Source organism: Oncorhynchus keta, chromosome 23, assembly GCF_023373465.1.
Source record: "Oncorhynchus keta strain PuntledgeMale-10-30-2019 chromosome 23, Oket_V2, whole genome shotgun sequence".
NCBI classification, from domain to species: domain Eukaryota; kingdom Metazoa; phylum Chordata; class Actinopteri; order Salmoniformes; family Salmonidae; genus Oncorhynchus; species Oncorhynchus keta.
Window position 1 is genome coordinate 8,316,771 of NC_068443.1, and position 16,864 is coordinate 8,333,634.

A 16,864-nucleotide genomic window follows, 5' to 3' on the forward strand; every position below is an offset into this window, starting at 1 on the left:
TGGTAAAAGACCAGCAGCTCCAAGCCTGGTAAAAGACCAGCAGCTCCAAGCCTGGTAAAGGACCAGCAGCTCCAAGCCTGGTAAAAGACCAGATCCTGTAGTTGATTCTGACTATTTGAGAAGGTTGCAGAAACGTTTGTCACTTGCGTTGATAAGAAAGAGGAAATGGATGTTTCCTGACTATTGGGGTCAATAATTGATCTAAAAGTGTCATATAGTTGATGCCTCTATTCTGGGCATCACCCCCCAGATTTAGTCTGTGTTCCCCTGTTCTGACGTTGATGACTCATGCCAGATCTTACAACAGGTATTTTATGTATCAGATAACTACATCGTTTTATAACAATCTGGTGCCTGACTGCACCGTCTGGCGTGCAATGTCTGAGCAGGGAAATGCGACCTTTGTGTTATTCTACAATCGTGATGCTAGTTTTAAAAAGCAACTAGGTTTGGTTGAACTTGATTTAGGCCTTGACAGCACAGTTCTCAGGCGCAGTCATACTTTACACATTAGGTATAAGACAAAAAGGGTTAATTATGATAGGAGGATCTGGGTCACATCCCAAAATCCCAAATGACACCCTATTCCCTATACAGTGAACACGTTAAAAGCAGTGCACTATATAGGGAATAGGGTGCCATTTGGGACACAACCCATGCTCTTAAAGGGATGGGGAGGACAGCTTGTAAAACAGAACCTACTCATGACCTTGTATGGGTATTTATAAGAAAACATTGCGCTGACGTCATGGAAATTGCTGGCTGGAGGTGCAACATGGCATTAAAACATGTTGGGTGAGAAAGTGGTAAAGAGCTTCCTGGATTGACAGTTGTGGTGAGACAACACAGTAATTCTACAGAGACATAGAAAACAAAGTGACGCTTGAACACCACAGTCTATCAAGTTGACTCCGTTTATTGTGACAGTAAGACTTGAGTGTAGCACCAACAAAATACCCTATATTCACCTTTCAATCCCCATCGATATACACATTCATGAGCATTCTTCTAAAGGCAAAGCTAAAACTACCCACTGTTTGGAGGGTAAAATAATCTAGTTTAACCCCTTTTAAGACGTTGACTAAAAAGCATACATTACACGATAAAAAGTGCTTCTATAAATAAGTATTAAAAATATACAGAGAACATAATTGTTAATACACCAACACACTGCTACTTTACAGCACGTTACAGTCAGCGCTCTAAATTCAAACATGTCATGGGTAGCACTGGTGCTCCCAACTGTAAAAAAAAAAATCAGAAGTGCAACAGTTTTTTATAGAGCATATGTAGCCTATATTAATTCTATTTACTTCTGAAGCACATGTTGTGCCCTAGAAACGAATATGTTATGCTGTAAATACATTTGTTTATTATAAAAAGCTAAAATGTTGATACAAATACTGGTCATGTGGGGAATATAAGGTTTCTACATTATGCAAAAGCACTATTTTCTTATTGAGATGCATTACATTGAAAATTGTACAGTGTCTCTTTAAGAGCGTCAAGTTTGTGACGTCTACAGGCAAAAGATCTGACATTCATGGTTTTGACTAGAAAGGGGTACGGCCATTACCGGAAGTGGCTTTTTCATAGCAGGGTAGCAGAATTTATGCACCAAGTTAGGGGGGGGAAATATGCTGCTGATTACGATACTTAGGTTAATGGTATAAAATGGCTAGGGTTAGCTCAAATGCTCTCCTAACCTGCTACGTAAAGTTACTCTAGTCACAACCGTCATTCACTCATTGCTATGATCAGAGTTTCTAAACTCAAGAGAGGCACAACATTGTGATAGTTCCAGGAACGCGTCGCAAAGCCGACACGACAGACCAGACTGGGGTTTGGGAAATCAATGAGTGGAAAATTCTTCCTTAGTCGTTAATTTTCTCGATTTTCAATCTAGATTCGAGCCAATGTAGCTGAACATGTCATAACCTTGTGAAAGTGACAAACTTACACGTTTTCATTTATATCGAAGGAGTGCCTTTGAATTGACGGAATGCAAATGCACAGTTCAGTGCAACACGACAGACAGTTCGACCCAAGATGTGTTTCCGCACATGAGTTTAGCTAGCTAACTTTGCCAGGACATCGCATAACTACATGCATGATCTGGGATTTCTATTGGAGAAGCAGTTTCTTATCATCTTCATACTGAACCTCTTTACTAGAATCACTGATCTCCTGAGAAGCTATCCCTTTACCATTCTCTCTGTGCTCCAAAATTAAAACTGCAGTTCGCAGAGCAAAATATTTTGTTGCATTTGCAAATTGCAAATTGGTCGCAGTTTAGAGCCCACTATATTATGGGAACACCCTTACGTTTTGGTAATTTACTTCACCTATATAATCTAATTTTAAAATCTACATATTAGTCACACTTGTTAGAAAATGTACAACGTGCAAGTATTTCTGAACTGAACAAAAATAAATATAAAGTTAACACATTAAATTGTCAATTCACCTCAATACAGCTCTATAAACGTTTAGTGCAGGGCTCATAAATAATAGTACTTTACTCCGAATTGTCATGTTTCCATAACACACATTAAACAATGATTCACGTTGTCAACAAACAGCTACCTTGAAGAATGTTAAAGTACAGAAAAAGAACAGCGTGGCCAGATATCTAGGGGACGTACAATAGGGTGATTACGGAATGCCCCCCTCTCCCCACACACACACACACACGGTGTAACCAGGTTCAGTCAGAGTTATCAGGCGTCGTTATTGTTGTGCTCTATGTGAGTCACCATGTTGGACACCAGTCGCTCTAGCTGCTTTGCCCTCAGCTGGCCTGTCTCCAGGACCTCCTCGTGGTTGGCCTTCTCCTGGCTGTCGTAGTCCATCACAGCCTGGTTGGTGATCAGGGACAGGGCGAACACACGCATCCCACAGTGACGCGCTACAATCACCTCGTGCACAGTACTCATGCCTAGAACAACGAGAACGAGGAGGACAAAAGCAATGCACTAACTGACAATGTAATTCAAAAGTTGCAGAGTTGCATTCTTCATAATTCTGCATGAAATGCTGCAAGAGCAAACTACAAGAACAACGGAGTGCTTGCAAAAGTATTGTTATGGCAGTGGACGAAGTTTAGAAGTTTACATTGTTGCTCGAGTAGAAGATGATGGTAGTAGTGCTGAGGTGTTGTGATAATTTGGTGTAGCTGCTGCAGGACTCACCCACAGCGTCAGCCCCCAGTCTGTTCATCATACGACACTCAGCGATGGTTTCGAACGAGGGCCCGCCCAGGACGCAGTAAACTCCCTCTCTCAGGAAGTCACCAAAGCCAAGCTCCGCCCCCACACCTTGTGCCAGCTGCAGAAGTTCCCTGTCGTATGCATCAGACATGGAGGGGAACCGAACCCCGAACCTAGGAGGAGGAGAAGGTGGTAACTTAACCAGACCTGTTTTCAGTCCCTGATAAACCATTACATTACATTTACATTTAAGTCATTTACACGCCCCAAAAACATTACCTAGTAATTACATTTACTTAATTAAAGTAAAACAGGCATTTTTGGGCGTTGGCATCATATCCTAGGTATTTTAATTTTCATTCCGTAATCACTGATTGTCCGCTGTCCTGGTTAAGTGTATTCCCTATATACAGAACGAACAGTTCTCATCATTGGGTCCTGCCAGTGGTATTGTTCCCAGCAACCCAGGCATGTTGATGTGGTCTTTGATGATCATGATGTCCCCAACCTGTAGGTCCTGATTGAGGCCTCCAGCTGCATTGGTCTTGTAGCGGATGACGTCTTCCACACCCAGCAGCTTGAAAATGAGAGAACATGGGCATTGTGACCTGCAACATTTGGCAATTTATATTTAATTGTTTATTATTATTATTAGTTTTTTGACAGATGAAGATTAGGCTGACGCCGTGGCATCAACTAATGGGGATCCTAATAACATTCAAATGCAAAACCAGCTATACTGTGAAATACGATGTGAAAAATAGAGGTTCAGGTAGGCCTCTGCACTTCAGCAAACAAAAGAAAGTAAGAGAGGTGCTTCAAAAATAATGAGAGGAATCCAATACTAGACTTAAATAACACACAAAAACACTCAGAAAACAGGCAGTGATACATACAGTGCCTTCAGAAAGTATTCATAGACCATTTGACTTATTCAACATTCTTTGACTTATTCAACATTCTTTGACTTATTCAACATGACTTATTCAACATTCTTTGACTTGTTCAACATTCTTTGACTTATTCAACATTCTTTGACTTATTCAACATGACTTATTCAACATTCTTTGACTTATTCAACGTTCTTTGACTTATTCAACGTTCTTTGACTTATTCAACATGACTTATTCAACATGACTTATTCAACGTTCTTTGACTTATTCAACATTCTTTGACTTATTCAACATTCTTTGACTTATTCAACATTCTTTGACTTATTCAACATTCATTGACTTATTCAACATTCTTTGACTTATTCAACATTCTTTGACTTATTCAACATTCTTTGACTTATTCAACATTCTTTGACTTATTCAACATTCCTTGACTTATTCAACATTCTTTGACTTATTCAACATTCTTTGACTTATTCAACATTCATCTGACTTATTCAACATTCAGTTTGAGCAGATTCAACATTCTTTGACTTATTCAACGTTCTTTGACTTATTCAACCTTCTTTGACAAAATTCAACATGACTCATTCAACATGACTTATTCAACGTTCTTTGACTTAGGTTCAAACATTCTTTGGGTTATTCAACATTCTTTGACTTATTCAACATTCTTTGACTTATTCAACATTCATTGACTTATTCAACATTCTTTGACTTATTCAACATTCTTTGACTTATTCAACATTCTTTGACTTATTCAACGTTCTTTGACTTATTCAACATTCCACGGACTTATTCAACATTCTTTGACTTATTCAACATTCTTTGACTTATTCAACATTCCTTGACTTATTCAACATTCTTTGACTTATTCAACATAGGTTTGACTTATTCAACATTCTTTGACTTATTCAACATTCTTTGACTTATTCAACATTCCTTGACTTATTCAACATTCTTTGACTTATTCAACATTCTTTGACTTATTCAACATTCGGAGACTTGGACTTATTCAACATTCTTTGACTTATTCAAGATTCCTTGACTTATTCAACATTCTTTGACTTATTCAACATTCAAACATTCTTTGACTTATTCAAGGCATTCTTTGACTTATTCAACATTCCTTGACTTATTCAACATTCTGTTGACTTATTCAACATTCTTTGACTTAAAAACATTCTTTGAGTTATTCAACATTTCTTAACTTATAAAACGCATTTTTGGGTGTTGACTTATTCAACATTCTTTGACTTATTCAACATTCTAACATTCTTTGACTTATTCATCATTCTTTGACTTATTCAACATTCCTTGGCTTATTCAACATTCTTTTGACTTATTCAACATTCTTTGACTTATTCAACATTCTTTGACTTATTCAACATTCATTTGACTTATGCAACATTTTGACTTATTCAACATTCCTTGACTTATTCAACATTCTTTGACTTATTCAACATTCCTGACTTATTCAACATTCTTTGACTTATTCAACATTCTTTGACTTATTCAACATTCTTTGACTTATTCAACATTCTTTGACTTATTCAACATTCTTTGACTTATTCAACATTCCTTGACTTATTCAACATTCTTTGACTTATTCAACATTCTTTGACTTATTCAACATTCTTTGACTTATTCAACATTCTTTGACTTATTCAACATTCTTTGACTTATTCAACATTCTTTGACTTATTCAACATTCTTTGACTTATTCAACATTCTTTGACTTATTCAACATTCTTTGACTTATTCAACATTCTTTGACTTATTCAACATTCCTTGACTTATTCAACATTTTGTTGTGATACAGCCTGAATCAAAATGGGTGAAAAAATATCCCACCCATCTACACACAATACCCCATAATGACAAAGTGAAGACATATTTAGCTTTTTTTCTGCAAATTTGGTAAATGAAATACAGAAATATCTTATTTACATAAGTATTCACACCTTTGGCAGTGAATACTTTGGCAGTGGCCAAGCACGACTCCCAACACCATCATTAAGTTTGCCGACGACACAACAGTGGTAGGCCTGATCAACGACCACAATGAGACATCCTATAGGGAGGAGGTCAGAGACCTGGCAGTGTGGTGCCAAGAGAACAACCTCTCCCTCAACGTGATCAAGACAAAGGAGATGATTATGGACCGAGCGCGCCCCCTTTCTCATCGACGGGACTGTAGTAGAGCAGGTTGAGAGCTTCAAGCGGTACCGGAGCGCCAAGTCTAGGTCCGAAAGGCTTCTTAACAGCTTCTACCTCCAAGCCAGAAGACTCATGAACAGCTTATTAAAATGCTACCTGGACAATTTCATTGACCCCACCCCCCATTTTTACACTGCTACGACTCTCTGTTTATTATCTATGCATAGTCACTTTACCTCTACGTACATGTACATATTACCTCAATTACCTCGACTAACCTGTGCCCACGCACATTGACTCAGTACCAGTACCCCCTGTATATAGTCTCCACATTGATTCTGTACCAGTACCCCCTGTATATAGCCTCCACATTGACTCTGTACCAGTACCCCCTGTATATAGTCTCCACATTGATTCTGTACCAGTACCCCCTGTATATAGCCTCCACATTGACTCTACCAGTACCCCCTGTATATAGCCTCCACATTGACTCTGTACCAGTACCCCCTCTATATAGCCTCCACATTGACTCTGTACCAGTACCCCCTGTATATAGCCTCCACATTGTACCAGTACCCCCTGTATATAGCCTCCACATTGTACCAGTAGCCCCTGTATATAGCCTCCACATTGACTCTGTACCGGTAGCCCCTGTATATAGCCTCCACATTGACTCTGTACCGGTAGCCCCTGTATATAGCCTCCACATTGACTCTGTACCGGTACCCCTGTATATAGCCTCCACATTGACTCTGTACCAGTACCCCTGTATATAGCCTCCACATTGTACCAGTACCCCCTGTATATAGCCTCCACATTGACTCTGTACCAGTACCCCCTGTATATAGCCTCCACATTGACTCTGTACCGGTACCCCCTGTATATAGCCTCCACATTGACTCTGTACCAGTACCCCCTGTATATAGCCTCCACATTGACTCTGTACCAGTACCCCCTGTATATAGCCTCCACATTGTACCAGTACCCCCTGTATATAGCCTCCACATTGTACCAGTATCCCCTGTATATAGTCTCCACATTGACTCTGTACCAGTACCCCCTGTATATAGTCTCCACATTGACTCTGTACCAGTACCCCCTGTATGTAGCCTCCACATTGACTCTGTACCAGTACCCCCTGTATATAGCCTCCACATTGACTCTGTACCAGTACCCCCTGTATATAGCCTCCACATTGACTCTGTACCAGTACCCCCTGTATATAGCCTCCACATTGACTCTGTACCAGTACCCCCTGTATATAGCCTCCACATTGACTCTGTACCAGTACCCCCTGTATATAGCCTCCACATTGACTCTGTACCGGTACCCCCTATATATAACCTCCACATTGACTCTGTACCAGTACCCCCTGTATATAGCCTCACTACTGTTTATTGTTGCTCCTTAATTGTTATTTTTAATTTTTTTCTTATTTTTTAAATATATATATATATATTTTTTATATTTTTTATTTTTTACTTCAGTTTATTTTAGTAAATACTTTAACACTTATTTATTAAAACTGCTATGTTGGTTAAGGGCTTGTAAGTAAGCATTTTACTGTAAGGTAAAATGTTGTATTCGGTGCATGTGACAAATAAAATGTGATTTGATTTGATTACAGCAGTGAGTCTTTCTGGGTAAATCTCTAAGAGCTTTGCACACCTGGATTGTACAATATTTGCACATTGTTTACAAGCTGATTTAAGTCACAACTGTAACTAGGCCACACACTATATATATATATATATATATATATATACTGCTCAAAAAAATTAAGGGAACACTTAAACAACACAATGTAACTCCAAGTCATTCACACTTCTGTGAAATCAAACTGTCCACTTAGGAAGCAACACTGATTGACAATAAATGTCACATGCTGTTGTGCAAATGGGACAGGTGGAAATTAAGGTTTGCTGTGTCTGTCAGCGTAGTGTCCAGAGCATGGTGGTGACTACAGACCAGACAGGCCAGTACTTCCAGGAGATGTTTTGGTCACTTTTGAATGCTGGTAGGAGGGCAACAACCTAGTGGCAGCAGGATGGAGTCTACCTCCCCACAAGAGGCTCAGGAGTGCAGCTCATCCAGGATGGCACATCAATGACCTCCAGCTGTGGCAAGAAGGTTTGCTGTGTCTGCTCAGCGTGGTGTCCAGAGCAGACTGGAGCGGTGGTATGAGACAGGCCCAGTACATCAGGAGATGTGAAGGAGGCTGTAGGAGGGCAACAACCGCAGCAGGACCGCTACCTCCGCATTTGTGCAAGGAGGAGCAGGAGGCAAAGCCACTGGCGCCCAGTGCTCTTCACAAATGACCTCCAGCAGGCACACAGCAATGTGACACGTGACAGTCTCAAACGGTCAGAACAGACATTACATTTACATTTGGTCATTGAGCAGGCCCTTATCCACAGGTGGGGGTTAGTGCATTCACCTTATGACACCAGTGGAACAGCCACTTTACAATTTGCATCTAAATCTTTTAAGATTGGAAGGATTACTTTATCCTATCCTAGGTATTCCTTACAGATGGGTTTCAGGTTCACACGAGCACATGTGGTGATTGACTCTGGAGACACCTGCTGTTCTGCTGCCTGCAACATCCTCCAGCATGACCGGTTTGGAGGTGGGTCAGTCATGGTGTGGGGTGGCATTTCTTTGGGGGGCCGCACAGCTCTCCATGTGTTCGCCAGAGGTACCGAGATGAGATCCTCAGACCCCTTGTGAGACCATATGCTGGTTCGGTTGGCTCTGGGTTCCTCCTAATGCAAGACAATACTAGACCTCCTGTGGCTGGAGTGTGTCAGCAGTTCCTGCAAGAGGAAGGCATTGATGCTATGGACTGGCCCGCCCGTTCCCCAGACCTGAATCCAATTGAGCACATCTGGGACATCATGTCTCGCTCCACCCACCAACCACAGACTGTTGCACCACAGACTGTCCAGGAATTGGCGGATACTTTAGTCCAGGTCTGGGAGGAGATCCCTCATGAGACCATCCGCCACCTCATCAGGAGTATGCCCAGGCATTGTAGGGAGGTCATACAGGCATGTGGAGGCCACACACACTACTGAGCCTCATTTTGACTTGTTTTAAGGACATTACATCAAAGTTGGATCAGCCTGTAGTGTGGTTTTCCACTTTAATTTTGAGTGTGACTCCAAATCCAGACCTCCATGGGTTGATACATTTGATTTCCATTGATCATTTTTGTGTGATTTTGTTGTCAGCACATTCAACTATGTAAAGAAAAAAGTATTTAATAAGAATATTTCATTCATTCAGATCTAGGATGTGTTATTTTAGTGTTCCCTTTATTTTTTTGAGCAGTGTATATATAAACATCAACAAACCTTATGGATGGGGTATCCCTCATAGAGATGGAATCTTCCCTGCATACAAACACATGCTTTCCCTTTCAGCATGCCAAACACCAACCTGCCAGCGTGACCATGCACTGGAACACACAAAAACCAGTTAGATCAGTACACACAGTGTATTAGAGATTAGAGATAAGTATACATACATAACACGCATACAAAACTACACACCTGTGCTCTGGGGAAAGTTAGGAATGTCGCTGTATTTAAATGCCATCTGGTCTTTCAGCATTTCTGCCAAGCCTCCCAAGCCCGAGCCACAAACTATCCCCACCAGGGGGCGAATCTCTGTCCGGGACAGGAGCCATTCAGCTGTAGCACTGCACTCCTCAAAGCTGCACCTGAGAGAGAGAGAGAGAGAGAAAAGGGAGGAGAGAGAAAGAGAGAGAGAGAGAAAAGGGAGGAGAGAGAAAGCGAGAGAGAGAGAGAGAGAGAGAGAGGAAAACAAATAGAAATGTAATTGACAGAGAGAGAGAGGTGGGAAATGTGTGGGAAAACAGCCTCATGGTAAGAAAACAGCGAGATGGGCATGACCATCTGTGTTCATAGCCCAAATGGCACCCTATGCCTTACATAGTGCACTACTTTTGACCAGAGTCCTATGAGTCCTTGTCAAAAGTAGTGCATTATAAAGGGAATAGGGTGCCATTTGGGTCACATCCTGAGTGTGAGTTAAAGCGGTGGAGCGAGAATGGAATTGGGAAACACAGCTGTGTCTTAAGCAGCCTTTTATTATGTAATATAACATTACAACAAGATTACAACAAGAACATTTTCCAAGGTCTTCCCACACACGCACGCTCTCTCCTATTGTAAATAATCTTCATCTGATTCTGGTTTAACAGTAAAAGGGTACTACCAGCATTCCTAATGTTAACATACCCCATGGCATGTGTAGGTCGAGTAACAGATTCCTTTCATGGGGCTGGGCTACGTGACGAACCAAGCGCGAAGTTACAGCCACATTTTCCATGTTGAGGAATTTCCGCAGCCCAGTAAATGTCTGCAATGGAGTCTAATCCAATTATGCATTAGCCTTCTGGCATGATATAATTGTAGACTTTAGAAATGAAGACACAGTAAAACCCTACACATACCACTATAGACAGATGTTCTTTTAACCATTCATTTAGCGCCTGTCACCTGGTAAAACTGCTCTTCCGAGAAAAAGTGTTGACAAATTAACCTAGGACTGGACCAGAAATAATAATAGAGTATAGCAGGCTACAGAAGCCCAAAAGACCACGGCTTTCCGTTAAGTACGCACATGAATCTATATTAGTCCACACTCACTCATAACATTAAACAATTCCATACAGCACCATATAAGGTTCACAATTATTATTACTGATGCTTCTGATATCTGAATCCGCAGATATAATGAACAGTGGATATTGTAGAAAAACACTTACCCCACTGTAGATTCTGGATACATGATGATGCTCCTGCAAGTTGCCAAAAATTACTTTTCAAATAAATTATGGACCGACTAACTGACCTGACAAGTTTGGATAAACTCAATGAGACTAAATGTGTGAAACTTTTGTAAAGAGATAAATAGGCCTATTTAAATCATAGCTAACTCAACTCAGTACTGCCGCTTCTAAAAGTTTCGGAAGTTTACTTTGAGGGTAGATAAACCTCCGTCCCCTCTACACGAGCCACATCCCTGAGTGACGTATGGTGACAGCTCGCGCTCCTATTGGACTGTCACGCGGGCGTTGTTCGGATGATCATGCAGCATTTGCTGTTCTCTTGGTGATTTCACGACAACTCGGAAACTCGAGCTTCCTATTGGTTCAATCACTCTACAAGTGGGAAACTCGGAGTTTATGCCGTGTTCAATACAACTCGGAAACTCGGAACCTGAGTTAAAATTAGATATATACACGACCAGTCAAAAGTTTAAGAACACCTACTCATTCAAGGGTTTTTATTTATTTGTACTATTTTCTACATTGTAGTATAATAGTGAAGAAATCAAAACTATGAAATAACACATATGGAATCATGTAGTAACCAAAAAAGTGTTAAACAAATCAAAATATATTTTATATTTGAGATTCTTCAATTAGCCACCCTTTGCCTTGATGACAGCTTTGCACAGTCTTGGCATTCTCTCAACCAGCTTCACCTGGAATGCTTTTCCAACAGGCTTGAAGGAGTTCCCACATATGCTGAGCACTTGTTGGCTGCTTTTACTTCACTCTGCGTTCCGACACATCCCAAACCGTCTCAATTGGGTTGAGGTTGGGGGATTGTGGAGGCCAGGTCATCTGATGCAGCACTCCATCACTCTCCTTCTCGGTAAAATAGCCCTTATACAGCCTGGAGGTGTGTTGGGTCCTTGTCCTGTTGAAAAACAAATGATGGTCCCACATGAACCCAAACAAGTTGGGATGGCGTATCGCTGCAGAATACTGTGGTAGCCATGCTGGTTAAGTGTGCCTTGATTCCATCAGTCTCCTCTGAACAGTTGATGTTGAGATGTGTCTGTTACTTGAACTAAATTAAGTATTTATTTGGGCTGCAATTTCTGAGGCTTGTGACTCGAATGAACTTGTCCTCTACAGCATTGGTAACTCTGTGTCTTCCATTCCTGCGGCGGTCCTCATGAGAGCTAGTTTCATCACAGCACTTGATGGGTTTTGCGACTGCACTTGAAGACACTCAAAGTTCTTGAAATTGTATGTATTGACTGACCTTCATGTCTTAAAGTAATGATGGACTGTCGTTTCTCTTTGCTTATTTGAGCTGTTCTTGCCATATTTTCTGTGTATACCCCCCCCCTCCCCCCACACACACAACACACCTTGTCACAACACAACTGATTGGCTCAAATGCATTAATAAGGAAAGAAATTCCACAAATGAACTTTTAAGAAGGCACACATTTTAATTGGAATGCATTCCAGGTGACTACCTCATGAAGCTGGTTGAGAGAATACCATGAGTGTGTAAAGCTGTCATCAAGGCAAAGGGTGGCGACTTTGACTTCAGGAAGCAACAGAGGGAGCACCCTCCAATCGACATCGACGGGACACCAGTGGAGAACGTGGAAAGTTTTAAGTTCCTCTGCGTACAACATCACCGACAAACTGAAATGGTCCACCCTCACAGACAGTGTGGTGAAGAAGGCGGAACAGCGCCTCTTCAACCTCAGGAGGCTGAAGAAATTTGTCTTGTCACCTAAAACCCTCACAAACTTTTATAGATGCACAATTTAGAGCATCCTGTCATCCACAACCGTAGGGCTCTCCAGAGGGTGGTGCGGTCTGCACAACGCATCACCGGGGGCAAACTATCTGCCCTCCAGGACACCTACTGAACCCGATGTCACAGGAAGGCTAAAAAGATCATCAAGGACAACAACCACCCGAGCCACTGCCTGTTCACAATGCTATCATCCAGAAGGCGAGGTCAGTACAGGTGCATCAAAGCTGGGACCGAGAGACTGAAATACAGCTTCTATCTCAAGGCCATCAGACTGTTTAATAGCCATCACAAGCACAGAGAGGCTGCAGCCTACATACACAGACTTGAAATCATTGGCCACTTTAATGTCACTTTAATAATGTTTACATATATTGCATTACACATCTCATATATACAATTGAAGTCAGAAGTTTACATACGCCTTAGCCAAATACATTTAAACTCAGTTTTACACAATTCCTGACATTTAATCCCAGTAAAAATTCCCTGTATTTGGTCAGTTAGGATCACCACTTTATTTTAAGAATGTGAAATGTCAGAGTAATAGAAGAGAATTATTTATTTCAGGTTTTATTTCTTTCATCACATTCCCAGTGGGTCAGAAGTTTACATACACTCAATTAGTACTTGGTAGCATTGCCTTTAAATTGTTTAACTTGGGTCAAATGTTTTGGGTAGCTTCCGACAATAAATTGGGTGAATTTTGGCCCATTCCTCCTGACAGAGCTGATGTAACTGAATCAGGTTTGTAGGTCTTTTTATTCGCACAAGCTTTTTCGCTTCTGCCCACAGATTTTCTATGGGATTGAGGTCAGGGCTTTGTGATGGCCACTCCAGTACCTTGACTTTGTTGTCCTTAAGCCATTTTGCCACAACTTTGGAAGTATGCTTGGGGTCATTGTCCATTTGGAAGACCCATTTGCGACCAAGCTTTAACTTCCTGACTGATGTCTTGAGATGTTGCTTCAATATATCCACATAATTTCCCCTCCTCATGATGACATCTATTGTTTTGTGAAGTGCACCAGTCCCTCCTGCAGCAAAGCACCCACACAACGTGATGCTGCCACCCCCGTGCTTCACGGTTAGGATGGTGTTCTTCGACTTGCAAGCCTCCCCCTTTTTCATCCAAACATAATGATGGTCATTAATGCCAAACAGTTCAATTTTTGTATCATCAGACCAGAGGACATTTCTCCAAAAAGTACGATCTTTGTCCCCATGTGCAGGAGCAAACTGTAGTCTGGGTTTTTTTATGGCGGTTTTGGAGCAGTTGCTTGTTCCTTGCTGAGCGGCCTTTCAGGTTATGTCCATATAGGACTCGTTTTACTGTGGATATAGATACTTTTATACCTGTTTCCTCCAGCATCTTCACAAGGTCCTTTGCTGTTGTTCTGGGATTGATTTGCTCTTTTCGCACCAAAGTACGTTCATCTCTAGGAGACAGTGCACGTCTCCTTCCTTAGCGGTATGACGGCTGCGTGGTCCCATGGTATTTATACTTGCATACTATTGTTTGGACAGATGAACGTGGTACCTTCAGGCATTTGGAAATTGCTCCCAAGGATGAACCAGACTTGTGGTGATCTATAATCTTTCCTCTGAGGTCTTGGCTGATTTCTTTTGATTTTCCCATGATGTCAAGCAAAGACGCACTGAGTTTGAAGGTAGGCCTTGAAATACATCCACAGGTACACCTACAATTGACTCAAATGATGTCAATTAGTCTATCAGAAGCTTCTAAAGCCATGACATCATGTTCTGGAATATTTCAAGCTGTTTAAAGGCACAGTCAACTTAGTGTATGTAAACTTCTAACCCACTGGAATTGTGATACAATGATTTATAAGTGAAATAATCTGTCTGTAAACAATTGTTGGAAAAATTACTTGTGTCATGTACAAAGTAGGTGTCCTAAGCGACGTAAACTTCCAACTTCAACTGTATATATACTGTCATCTATACAATCTACTTGATCTCAGTCTATGCCTCTCTGACATTGCTCATCCATGTATTTATATATTATTAATTCTATTCCTTTACTTTAGATTTGTGTCTATTGGGTATATGTTGTGAAATTGTTAGATATGACTTTTTAGATATTACTGGACTGTCGGAACTAGAAGCACAAGCATTTCACTACACCTGCAATAACATCTGCTAAACACGTGTATGTGACCAATAAAATTTGATTGGAAACAGATTGCACGCCATCTTTTTAATCAATAAACGTATCAATAAACATAGACTAAACATATTACAACTAGGCTACATAAGGTATGTTATTATGCACCTCCCAACTGCATAATACAGACCCAACCTGACCTTCACCACACAAAGACAGGCAGACAGACAGGCAGACAGACAGACAGACGGACAGACAGACAGACAGACAGACAGACAGACAGACAGACAGACAGACAGACAGACAGACAACGGACGTGGCAGCACAGGTTCAAAAGTGGTGTGTCAAAATTTGTGTGTCTTTTCTGGGGTCTGGAGTTTTTACAAATCTCATGACCTGGTCAGGTAAAACTCTGGGTCCTATTCGTAGGCTTTGATAGGGTCCAACGTTAACTTTTTTGGCTCGATCGGGCCAGTTGATCCAAAACCTACTGGCCCGAACAGAATTTCTACTGGCCGGGACACGGTGTAGTATTTAAATGCATTGGGGTCTTGTTTTCTCTATATATGCAGCTATTCATAGGCTATATTTGGTTATTATAAGTATTAAAATGATGTTCACTCCATTCTTTAGAATTGCATTGTATTAATTGTATACATTTTTGTTTCTAAATTGATTTTGAAAAGATTTTCTTACATCTCAAAATAGGACGCTGCCCCTTTAAGAAAATTGTGTTCCAATGTATACCATATAATTATTGGCCTGGGTACAGTACACACCTCTTTCACATCGTTTTACCTCTTACAATGTCATCCTAAACACAAAACTCATTAGGGGCCAAACGTTTCACATTAATTTAAAATCAGATATGTGTTAGTGTGTTTGTGTTCATTCAGTAGCTGACCTGGTTGAATAGAACAGAGCTGAATGTGTTCTGGTATGTAGCCTACATAGCCTAATGTTATGTAACTGCTATTTGGTATTCAGATCAGTGGCCTTTTAGCTGTGTTTACATTGGCTTGTCAGCCAAATCTGTCACTGGTTCAAATAAGTTATGCACAGAGAAAGACTGGCCAAATGGCACCCTCTTGGCCTTCTCTTATACTGAACTACTTTTGACCAGGGCCCATAGAGATCTGGTCAAAAATAGTGCAATATATAAGGAATAGGGTGCCAGGTACAAAGACTGACCTAAACTGCCTAATAGCTTGACTTGGGTGGTCCATGAGTGGTACCGACCCAACTGGTTCTTATATCAGCCTGCATCCTTGCATTAACTAACGTGAGAGGAGGAGTAGGCATCTGGCGCCTTCTACTGGCCAAATGGTGAATCTACCAAGACCTGGCCATCTCTCTAAACTTTCAGCTCATACAAGGAGAAGACTGATCAGAGATGCAGCCAAGAGGCCCATGATCACTCTGGATGAACTGCAGAGATCTACAGCTGAGGTGGGAGACTCTGTCCATAGGACAACAATCAGTCGTATATTGCACAAATCTGGCCTTTATGGAAGAGTGGCAAGAAGAAAGCCATTTCTTAAAGATATCCATAAAAAGTGTAGTTTAAAGTTTGCCACAAGCCACCTGGGAGACACACCAAACATGTGGAAGAAGGTGCTCTGGTCAGATGAAACCAAAATTGAACTTTTTGGCAACAATGCAAAACGTTATGTTTGGCGTAAAAGCAACACAGCTCATCACCCTGAACACATCATCCCCACTGTCAAACATGGTGGTGGCAGCATCATGGTTTGGGCCTGTTTTTCTTCAGCAGGGACAGGGAAGATGGTTAAAATTGATGGGAAGATGGATGGAGCCAAATACAGGACCATTCTGGAAGAAAACCTGATGGAGTCTGCAAAAGACCTGAGACTGGGAC

General features: G+C 41.1%; 1 pseudogene; it reads right to left on the minus strand.

Moving 5' to 3' along the window:
• Window positions 1-900: 900 nt before the first annotated feature.
• Window positions 901-11,291, minus strand: LOC118401781 (purine nucleoside phosphorylase-like; annotated as a pseudogene).
• Window positions 11,292-16,864: the final 5,573 nt, after the last annotated feature.